Genomic DNA, 9,719 nt, shown 5'->3' on the forward strand with positions numbered 1-9,719 from the left:
ATTGTGTCTCGCGTGCACTTTGCGTTGGTCGGCCTGTGGGTGCGTGGGGCCCCTCCTGCGTGGCTTTTGTGTGTAAATGGGACGTGCCCATGTGGGCTTCGGGTGTGGTCTGTGCACACGTTTTGTGCGTGGGTGTCTGTGGCGTGTTTGTGCGCACAAGTGAGTTTGTGTATGTTTTATCCGTGGGTTTCGGAAGGGGCGAGTGCCTCTACCAGTGCTTCCTGCTCATGTGTGTGTCCCGTGGGCACGTGTTACGTTGTCTCAGGGCTCAGACCCAAGGGGACCAAGGGGTCAGGCAGGTGCCTGGGACACAGAGCTCCTGCCCCCTTACACAGATAAGGAAACTGAGGCTGTGGGATTGGGTGCCCAGTCCAGCTAGAGGGCCCCACGTCAGGCCAGGCTCCACCTCTTGCACACTCACTGCACCCCCTGGCACGCTCACACAAAGCACACTTACACTTCCCCAGAACCACAGCCCCTGTAGACTGACCTGCCACACTCCCACAAAACCCCCAGCTCTGTTCTGGCCTGAACATTGAGTAGCGGTGCTGTGTCCACTCTCAAACCCGAGGGTCATCGGCCTATACTGGCCTCTCCTTAGACAAAAGAGTTCTGTGACCCCAGGTTTGCCTCCTCCCCGAAGGCAGGACCAGCACCCTGGCCCGTGCTCTGGGGGCTGGTTGCAGGGGATGTTGGGGCAGTTCTGGGCTTCTCTGGTCGCCTGTCCCTGTGCCCTCCCTTGGCAGGGTGGGTGAGGACCTCAGCCAGTCCAGGCTGCAGCTTCAGATGGGGGCTGGGGGATCAGTGAGGGCTGAGCAGGGAGAGAAGGGGCGAGTTTGAAGGGCTGGAGGGGACACAGCTGGGGGACTGAAGGAGCCACTCCTTGTCTGTTTGTACAAGAAGCCCCCCCTCCCACACACAACATGGCTACACCCACCAGCACACATGGGGAGGATATTCTCCGTCCAGTGGGAACGCTGCTGTCCGGGGCATGGCTGAGTGCCTTGCCATCCAAAGTGGGTGCCCATTTTCCAGACCACACTGAGCAAAACTCTTGAGTAATTTCCAGGAAGGAGACAGTTGGAAGGCCAGAGGGAGGATTGCACAGGAAGAGAAAGGGCCAAGTGGGAGGCTGGGTACAAGGCCACAGCTTGACAAGAAGGAGCCCAGCCTTCCTAGAGGATCTACGGTCAAATCCAGCCCCTTACACGTTGTTCTCAGTCATTTCACCTGTCCAGGGATCAGTTTCCTCACCTGTAAAATAAGGGGATTGGGCCTGTGCTTCTTCGATTGTATAAAGGGGGGGAGATCCTTTAGATTCAGTGATCTCTAAGGCCCCTTCAGCTCATCCGGCCACGATCCTTTTCCCGAGAGAACTTTGCCTTTCTAGCTCGCCTTGGTCAGGCAGTCTAGGGTGGGGGGAGCGGTGTAGAACCCTCAGCCACCAGCTTTATCCGGGCTCTGTGTGCCTAGACTGAGGTGTGGGCTGAGTCAGTCCAGCCACTGAGACAAAGGGCTGTCTTTGTTCACATCCCACTCAGCTGGACAGTGAGCGTGTGTGTGTGTGTGTGTGTGTGTGTGTGTGTGTGGTGTGAGTGTGTGCTGGGGGGAGGAGGCTGGCAGCCACTTGAATCCACCCATGGGAGTTGGTGGGGGGTAGGATAGGGTGGAGGCAGCAGGTTACAGGCAGCCCCGTGTGACCGAAACCAATCCTGGTTGGGAGCTGGGGCTGACTGCACTTTGTCTGAGGCAGAGGTGAGGTGGGCGTGGCCGTCCCACCCCTATTCCTGAACGGACAGGTTAGACCATTATTACTATTAGTTCTTTTTGGGGTTGGTTTTTTTTTTTAATAGCAATTTACATTTTCCAAAAATGCCCAAGAAAGTCCTATTATTCTCCTCCTCCTCCGTCCCCCCTTTCTGGACTACAGTGCTCCCCAGATCAGGACTGCCACCACCCTGCACATCCTGAGCAGAGACTCAGGGCCCCCTGCCCCTTCTTCCTTCCCTCCACCCATCCAACAGGTAGGTGGCCCAGCTGGGTCTGGAAAGAGTGAAGGCTGGCCTGGTGCATTGCTGAACACACAGTAGGCGCTCACTAAATGGTCCAGGGAATTCATTCTTCTGTCCTCTACTAGCATCAGATCCCAGATGGGCAGGACACTCACCCCCTGGGGCACCCAGCCTGTCCACCTAAGCTAAGGAGACAGAAGGGGTGTCTGTGTGCACCAGAGAGAAGAGAAAAGACATGGTGGGGGCACTCAGGCTTGGATAGGGGGTGCTGAGGCTGCTGTGCACATAGTTGGGGGGGGTGCTGATCTTAGAAAAAAGTATGTACTTGTGAACGTTTTCCTGTTCACAGGAAAAACAACTGGAGAGCAAAATAGGCTGTTTGCCTGGATTTGCTTGTTTAAAAGGAAGATTCTGTAAGGAAATTATTGTCTGCTAGATAGGAGTGTGAGGATCCCGGCCTTTGCAGCAGGGCCACCCTTTCTCCAGAATGCGGTTTTTTTGTGTCCAGGAGATGGGGGAGATGAGGGAAAGAGCCTTCCGTCCATGTGTCCCCATGTGGGCAGTTCCTTTGTACATGGGCATTTTTCATGTTGGCCCCCATCCCGTCTTCACCAGCCCTGGCATCTTCCCAAGAGCCCCAGGAGCACACTCTGTCACCAACTGTGGGAGAGAGATGTCCCCAAAGTGGACTCTGCAAGCACCTGGGCACTGGCCAGCTCAGAATCCCCTGCTCTCTCCTCTCCTTTTCCACCTGGGGAAATGAAAGATCATGCCAGGGAGACAAGGGAACCAGTGGAGAGCCTTGTCTCCTACAAAACTGGCCCAGGGCCACCCTGCACTCCCTCCTCCAGGCTCAGGGCCTGGGGCTGCAGTGGAGAAGGGAGATGCACCACTCTGTGTGTGTGTGCGTGTGTGTGTGTATGTGTGCGTGTGTGCATCTATGTGTGCGTTCATCTGTGTGTGCATGTGTGCACGTGTGTGCATCTGTGTGTGTGCGCGCGTGTGCGCGTGCGTGTGCATCTGTGTGCGTGTGTGTGTGCATCTGTGTGTGTATGTGTGCGTGTGTGCATCTATGTGTGTGTGTTCATCTGTGTGTGTGCGTTGGGGCGAGTGAACAATTAGCAAGTAACAAGCAGTTTTGTTCAGCTATAGAAGCAACAAAAGCTGGGCCATGCTCTGGAGTCTGAGGTCCTGGGTTCAAATCCCGGCTTCCCTTGCTGGCTGGGTGACTCCCTCAGGCAGTTTGCCTGCGCTTCAGCTTCATTCTCTGTGACGAGAAGGTGACAGCGGCCTCGGAGCCGAAGTCCTGGCCAGCTCCAATCTCCCAGGACCCTCCACCCCCAAGATTCTCCATTGCCACTTGGGGGCCAGCCACCAGGCGTGTGCCCAGCTGCCCAGGCAGGGTCTGCCTTCTCAGAACCCTTTCAATGCCATGTCACCATCACCCCCAACGAGATTCAGCAGCACCCCACCCCCCTCTGGCCCTGCCTGCAGGGTACCCCCAAGCTGTACCTCCTGCATGTCTGCCAAGCAGGAACTGAAAGTTTGTTTGTGTGTGTGTGTGTGTACTTGTGCCTTGGGTGGTAAGAAGTGGGGGAGTGGAGATGAGGAACCCCACTTCCCCAAACATTTCCTTATGTAGTGCATTTGTGGGCCTGAAAGCCAGAGGGGCCTTCCTTCTGTGGGATGTGTTGTGTGTGTGTGTGTGTGTGTGTGTGTGTGTGTGTAACTCTTTGTGCGTGTGTGATGTGTGGGTGTGTATCTGTGTATGTAGGTGTGGTGTGTGGGTGTGGGTGAGTGTGTCTGGGTGTCTGTGTGAGTTTGTGATGTGTGTGTATCTGTATGTGTAGTGTGTGTGTGTGTGTGTGTGTATGCATGTATGCAATTGTCCCCAGGAGTGATGTGCCTGCCTTGAGGAGCTGGGGAGGAAATCAGGTACAAGAAGGAACCTTTTGTTTTTCCTTCTTACTCTCCTTAGTGACTCCCCCAGGCTGATGGGTGTCCTCCACATACCTGCCACAGTTCTGAGGCCACATTGCTCCCCTGCTCAAGGACCTCTGTGGCCCCCTATTGCCTAGGTTCAGGGCAGTTCCTTGGCCAGATACATCCCTCCCAGGGCATGCACTTCTCTGTGGGTACAGAAGGCTGGGCACTCATTGGTCAGCCTTCCGACTCCCTTTTCCATATTTGTTGCCCATCACTTCTCCCTCACCCAAGCCAGCTCTCAGCCAGTCTGGCTGTTTGTCCCCTCTATGCCACATTCTGTCTCCCACTTTCATGCTTTTGCACAGGCTGTGCCCCGTACCTGGAGTGATCTCCCTTTCACTTCTTCCTCTTGAAATCTACAGCTGCCTTCAAAGTTCAGCTCACATATCACTTCCTCCAGGAGGCCTAGCATGATTTCCCCAGTTGCTAGAGCCTTTTCCCTGGAAATTATATTGTATCTGCTCTGTAGCTACTCTGTATTTACTTCTCTATATCTGTATCATGTTCTAACCCAGGGGTCCCTGAACTTGTAATTGGGTTCTTTTGTAATTCTACTTACTTTATTTTATGCATTTTAATGTTACTTGAGAAGGGGTCCGAAGGTGTCACCCGACTGCCGAAGAAGGGGCCAGGGTCAGGGGGCCCTGGTAACTCTAGTTTCTCCCCAATTGAATATAAGTTTCTTGAGGTCAGGGCCTGATTTTGTTTTTCACCTTCCATGGCAGGCCCAGAGAAGGAGCTTAACAAATTACTTAATGAATGAATGGATGGATGAATGAATAAGTGAATGAATGAACTAATGAATGAATGAATGAATGATGGATGGATGGATGGATGGATGGATGAATGCCGGCACTCATGGGCACTTTCCCAAACCAGTCTCCACCCTTCTCCATCCAAAGGGTCTTATTCGTAACAAAAAAGGACAGGGAGGAAGGAGTCCAGAAAGACTTGTTCAAACCCTGGGTGGTCCTGTCATTGGCCCCTTCCCTTTTGCCGTACTGTCCAGCCATGTCTGGAAACACTGACATGCCCTAAGTCTGCTCAGGGTTGATGTCTAGCTGAGAGCCCTCAGTGCCCAGAGATTATTTGGGATGACCATAGAGCTAGAAGGCCCCTTAAGAGGTCATTGGATCCATCTCCCTGATTTTATCTATGGGGAAACTGAGGTTCAGGAAAGGGGAGGGGCTTGCTCATGGAGATTCAGAGAATTTGGCCATAAGCAGTGTTAAGAGCTGAAAGTGTCATCTATTTTAATGCTCCTATTTTACAGAGAAGGAAACTGAGGCTCAGAGAAAAGAAGGGGCTGGGTCCCAGGACTGGCAAACAGTAGAGTTGAGGATGGGTAGAACCATGATGCTCTTACTTCCTGCACATTTGAGGAGAAAGATAACAGGCTAACTTTTTGGGGAAGAGAGGGAAGAGATGAGTCTTCCACCACTGTTTCTGCTCCACAATCTGGAAGGGTTGGCTGAGCAGTAAACACCCAAATGTGGAGCAGGTGTGGGTGTTTCCCATCCCACCCCAAGGGAAGTCTCTCCAGGGTCCTATTGCTGGTGTGTGGAGCAAGTTACCATGGTACCTCAGCCTACCCAGAGTGGGGACTAGTCCACAAAAGACCCACCCCCTCCCCTATCCCACTCCCCTGGAGCCCCTTCTGCTACTTTTCACCTCCTAAGAGGATGATGCTCAGTGCAGTGGAAAGATGGACTGAATTTGGAGCCAGAAGACCTGGGGTGAAATACAAGCCTGTGACTAGCTCCCTCTTTGACCTTGAGGAAGCTACTTCCCTTCTCTGGGCCTCAGTTCCCTCACCCATCTGCATAGTGAGGAAGGAGATTGGGCTGGACAGCCTCAGAGGGTCCTCTCAGTCCTGGGTCTAGGTTTCTCTGATCCGAGTACCAGGCATTTCCATAGCTTCGAGATGCGCCCATCCTTGTCTTTGGGCATCTCCATGACCGCCAGAGGCAGGCACTAAATGTATTATCATCATCACCGTTTTACAGATGAAGAAACAGGGCATCCAAGTGGCTTGATCAGGGTCCCCCAGCTAGCAAGTGTCAGGGGCAGCATTTGAACACAGATCTTTTTGCTTCCAAGTCCTCTCACTTCATCTCCTTCTTTACGACTAATAAATTTGTGATTTGGATCAATCGAGGTCAGTTAGAACTCCTCAGCTCCCCTCACATGATCTTTGGAGAAAGGCCCACTTAGAGGGTGTGTGTGTGTGTGTGTAAGTAAAAGAATGCCATGCGTCCCATCAAAGCTAAGGGGAGAGGGCAGGGAGAGGTCTTTGTGAACATTGCCCTCCCCCATGCCTAACCTCCGGTCAGGTCTGAAGGTGGTCTTAAAGATCTCTAGTCCCCCAAATTCCCATGAACTGTGTGCACTGAAGCCCAGCATGACTTGGGAGTCACCACCTCCTCTACCTCCCCTTTGTTTCTCAGGCACAGCCTTCTAGAGGCATCGCTGGTCTCAGGAGGCATCAGGAGACCTGCGCGCAAATCTGCTCTCTTTTTTTCCTCCTTTCTTTTTTTTTAAGCCTCAGTTTCCTCATCTGTAAAACAGCAAAGATGCTAGCACCTCTGGGGGTTGTAGTAAGGAAGTCTTTTGTAATCCGTAAAGCCCTGTAGAAATGGTAGCTGTTGTTCATTATTATTTTCCTGCTAAGTTTCCTTCAGGGCTTCTGTTTACTCCTAGCCTTTCATCTTCGAGCAGGGTTAAAGGGGCCAGGGAGGAGAGCCGCTGGAGGAGAAGGGAAGAGAACTCCAGTGGGTGGAAGATCTTAGCTTTAGAGTTGGACTGGGGAGGCCGTCGGGGTCCCCCTCACTCACTGTGCTGGAGAGAGGGAACAAATGAGCAATTTCTTCTCCTAGCTGGGGCATGGAGGAGGCAGAGGGGCTCCCGACCTGTTTCTTCGGACTCCAGATTCAGCGGCATTTTCGGTGGCTCACGCCTCCTCTCCCTGTCTCTCCTTTAAAAGGCCAAGTTCAAGAGTATAGCCCGGGGGAATGAACTGGCTAGGATTCAAACCACAGTCTTTAAGGGTCAAAGAGGAGGATCCAGGGGAAGGTGCATTTCAAAAGTAGAGGCAATCGTGTCCAGCCCTCTCATTTCACAGAGGAGGAGACTGAGGTATAATTGAATGAGTTGCCCAAGATCCCACACAGTGACAAAGGCGGGATTGGAACCCAAATCTTCTGGCTCCAATTCAGCCCACTTCGCATTGCACCGGGCTGCTTCCCACCTTATCACAGAGCTACAAGTCTAGAATGTCTCTCTCCTCATCTTAGGTCCTCCCCGGACATGCAAGAATATAAGCTCCTTGAGGGCAGGGATTATCGTTTTATTTTTGTATTTTTAGGTTCTAGTGAAGTGCCTGGCACAGTGTTTGTTGAAATGAACTGAGACAGAGGTGATTCCGAAAGGCGGGGCAGGGCTCCTCCTGGGCACACCCTTTCCACGCGTGTATCTGCGGACGGGGAGGACGCAGGACTGACGGCAGCATTTGAACGAAGGGGGTTGGGGTATTGGCCTTTCCAAAGGCAACAAGTCCCGGCCCTCATTATCCCCGCTGGGATGGGGCAGGAAGGAGGTAACAATGGGGGCAGGCACCAGGCAACGTTTCCACATGGGTCATTTTTCCCTTTTCCCATCTTACTACCTCTTTTCTTGCCTCAGGCTCCTACCTTCATCTCGCTGCTGGCCCCCCACCTCCGGGCGCACGCTCCCCTCGTGCTGCCCTCTAACTGCCAAGGGCACACCCTGCAGGGTCTCGCCCAACCCAGCTGCCCTCCCCAGATGTGCCCCAACCGGCAAGATTGGCTCCCCGCTCCCCCATATCCTCTTCTTTCCAACTCTCGTCCCCTCAGTTCTGGTTGATCTCAGCTGGGTATTAGGAGAAAAGTCGTCTGAATGGACTAATTCACAGTAAGGGGTGAATGACTGATCTCCTCCAACCTTGCGGGTGGGCAGGGCGGTGCATTTTAAACGAGGCTTATTAAGTCAAATGAATCTCAGATTGATGAAATTTCAGACAGTATGACTAATTGACAAATTTCCGGCAACATGGGGAGAGACTTTTCGCCAGGGAGGCCCCTTTAAGCACATCCCTATACTACCACCAAGTCCTTGCCCCTGGGAACCCTTGTGGTCTGCAGCCTTCGCTCCCATGCCGGGAGATCTGAGCCACTGCTTTGGCTCCCCTGTCTCTCCATACTTTCCCTCCAGCTTTCCCCGGGGACCCTGAGGCCAAGCCGCTCGCTGACTTTGATCTCTCCCTCTTCAGTGAAGGAACAAAGCTCTGCCTGCCGAGGGGAGCTGCCTGCCCTTAGCCCAAATCCAGTCGGGGCTGACTCCAAACCAGCTGGTGCGTAGGTATGTCCTGGACAAGGGAGGAGATCTGCATCAATCCTTCCTGGCTCTGTGCCTACCTGGGTGACCAACCCTCTCCTCAGCTCCTGAAGTCCCCTCCCAGGCTCTCATTTCCCTTTTTTCTCCCAGTGTTAGTGGGGCTCAAAGATTACTCCATTTGGAGTTTTCTTGGCCAAGATACTGGAGTGGTTTGCCGTTTCCTTCTCCAGCTCATTTGACAGCTGAGGAAACTGAGGCAAACAGGGTGAAGTGACTTGCCCAGGAGCACACAGCTAGTAAGTGTGTGAGGCTAGATTTGAATTTAGGAAGATGAGTCTTCCTGACTGCAGATTGGGTGCTTTCTCCACGTGGCCACCTAGCGTCCCCCTCGCTTGCCCCCACCACCTCTGTTATAGTTAAGGACATCACCACACAGTCCGTCCTTCAGGCTCACAACCCAGGAGTCGTCCTGGACTCCTCACTACCTCTTATTCCTAAGCTGTTCCCAAGGTCAGTTGATTTCACCTCTGCGACATCTCTCAAATACAACCCTTTCTTCTTTGATGCTGCCACCCCTGTGGCGCATATGCTCATCACCTCATGCCGGGACTATTGTAGTAGCTGCTGGGGGTCTGCCTGTCTCAATTCTCTCCCCACTCCAGTCCATCCTCCATTCAGTCACTAAAATCATCTGTCACCCTCTACTCAAGAAACTTTCGTGGCTCGCTATGGCCTGCAGGATCTAATACAAAATGCTCTGTTGGAACTCAAAGCCCTCCATAACGTGGCCCCTCCTACTTTTCCAGGCTTCTTACATCTGACAGTCCTCTTTGATCCAGTGACACCAGCCTCTGGACTGGTCCAGGAACAACACCTTCCATCTCTGGTTCTGGGCATTCTCTTTGGCTGCCCCTCCTCATTTCCACCTACTGGCTTCCCTGGTCTCTTTGAAGTCCCACCACCTCCTACAGGAAGCCTTCCCCAACTCATCTTCATTCCAGTGCCTTCCCATCACTAATTATTTCCTATTTATTCTGTACATAACTTGCTTTGTGTGACTTTGCATGTTGTCTACCCCATTAGATTGTAAGCTCCTGGAGGCAGGGACTAGCTTTTGCTTCTTTTTGTATCCCCACCACTTATTATAGTGCCTGGCCCATAGTAGGCTCTCAATAAATGTTGATTGATTGATTGTTAGGCCCTATGCTGAGCACTGGGGATACAAAAACCAAGATGAAATAGTCTCTGCCATTAAGGAGCTTACATTCTATTGGAGGAGGAGGAAGGGAAGGGAAAGGAAGGGAAGGGAGGGAAGGAAGGAAGGAAGGAAGGGAGGGAGGGAGGAAGGAAGGAAGGGAGGGAGGAAGG

General features: G+C 52.7%; 1 long non-coding RNA gene across 3 annotated transcripts; it reads left to right on the forward strand.

The window, feature by feature from the left end:
• Positions 1-1,721: 1,721 nt before the first annotated feature.
• Positions 1,722-9,321, forward strand: LOC114030310. 3 transcript variants are annotated; one of them, XR_003567594.1, is made up of 4 exons: positions 1,722-1,799; positions 7,363-7,593; positions 8,229-8,375; positions 9,158-9,321. It is a non-coding gene; the product is annotated as an uncharacterized LOC114030310 (long non-coding RNA). The 3 variants fall into 3 exon arrangements; XR_003567596.1 differs by having other exon boundaries at positions 8,287-8,375; XR_003567595.1 differs by lacking the exon at positions 1,722-1,799 and adding an exon at positions 1,917-2,024.
• Positions 9,322-9,719: the final 398 nt, after the last annotated feature.

This window comes from Vombatus ursinus, unplaced genomic scaffold, assembly GCF_900497805.2.
Source record: "Vombatus ursinus unplaced genomic scaffold, bare-nosed wombat genome assembly UNPS02014955.1, whole genome shotgun sequence".
NCBI lineage: Eukaryota > Metazoa > Chordata > Mammalia > Diprotodontia > Vombatidae > Vombatus > Vombatus ursinus.